Below are 1,595 nucleotides of genomic sequence, written 5' to 3'. Positions count from 1 at the left end.
CGAACTTAGGGAGGTCATCAATAAAGATTAGAAAGTGTAGTGGACCCAAAACAGACTGTGAAATACACCAGACGGCACAAAAGTGATGGAAGAGTCATGTCCGTTAGCAGATACATATTGGAAGCGGTTAGAAAGGAAGCATTCAATCCAGCGCAATATATTAGTATCGATATTAAGTTTACGTTTAGGAAAAATCAATTTATTTGTGTGAGAGAGAGAGAGAGTCGAAAGCCTTCGCGAAATCCAAGACTATACACTTTATTATTAGTCCTTTGTCTGTAGCACTAAATAAATCATTCGTAAAAACCAAGAGCTGAATATCACATGAAAAAAAGATTACAAAACCGTGCTGACAGTTAGTAAAAAAGAAACGATTTTGATTACAGAAAAGTAATAAGGTGCGAGTAAATGACATGTTCCATGAGCTTACAGGGTACGCTGGTTAATAATATGGGCCTATAATTAAATGGAGAGTCAGTGGGACCTGGTTTATGCTGTGGAGCCACCTTCCCTCCCATCCAATCATTAGGCAAGGTGGATGGTTCTAGTGGCTGAGGAAAAACGTGCGACAGCGTTAAAGAAAACTAAGTCACCATCATATTTTTGAGAAACTTGTAATTGTTATGATCAATTCCTGCGCAAAAAGATATTTTTAGCTTTATAATCACACTAGCAATACCAACAGCATCAAAAGAAACAAGGTTCATAGGAATGTAATCAACAAACGGGATGTCAGAATAAGCATGGGGTGATGTAGCAGAAAAAAAAATGACACAAATACATTGTCTAATACTTCGCAGCAGTCGTCGGTGGTTATAGTAACACCGTTTTCATTACACAGTTTAATCGAAGATGAATTCTTGTCACTGACTATATTCCAAAATTTCCGCGGGTTATCATGAAGAATTGGAGTAGCTTGATAAAATTCGCTCTTAGAAAGTGCAATAGCTTGTTTTTATTCGTAGTCAGCTGTGACATAGGCGTGCCAACGCTCTGCATTATTGGCTGTCTTGGAGTGGCGAAAAAGTATCTTCTTTTTATTTACCAGACGTTTAAGACGTGCATTGAACCATGGTGGCTGTGAGTTAGATGTGATATGTCTAATTGAAATGAATCGATGAATAAGTGAAAGTACTTCTTCCTTATATAGGCACCAATTTTCTTCAACGGTTGCGGAGTGGAAATAAAGAAAATAGTCAGTGATGAACAATTCTAACCCTTGGTTAATAGAATCAAAGTCAGCATTTTTATAATCGCGAATTTGTTTGGACACTCTACTAGAAGGAGCAGAAGCGCATAAGTCAAACTGCATTTTACAATGATCACTTAGACCTGGCAGGTAAGCTATAGTCGTAAGAAGGGGGGGGGGGAGGGAGGGAGGTGCTGTGGTGAGGATTAAGTCCAAGATATCAGCAGAATTTGTTGTGCACCGAGTTGGTTTAAGAGCGAGCTGCGTTAAGTTGAAGTCCAAACAAATATTGATGAAAGATGAGCACTCAGACGAACAATTAACTACCGAGGGAATATCAGTACAAGAACTAGGATCAATAATGGATACGGTGAAAATATCACGGTTAGCCCAGTGAGAGCATCAT

This window comes from Dermacentor variabilis, chromosome 1 (assembly GCF_050947875.1).
Source record: "Dermacentor variabilis isolate Ectoservices chromosome 1, ASM5094787v1, whole genome shotgun sequence".
Lineage (NCBI taxonomy): Eukaryota > Metazoa > Arthropoda > Arachnida > Ixodida > Ixodidae > Dermacentor > Dermacentor variabilis.
Note: the sequence above shows the minus strand (reverse complement) of the source record.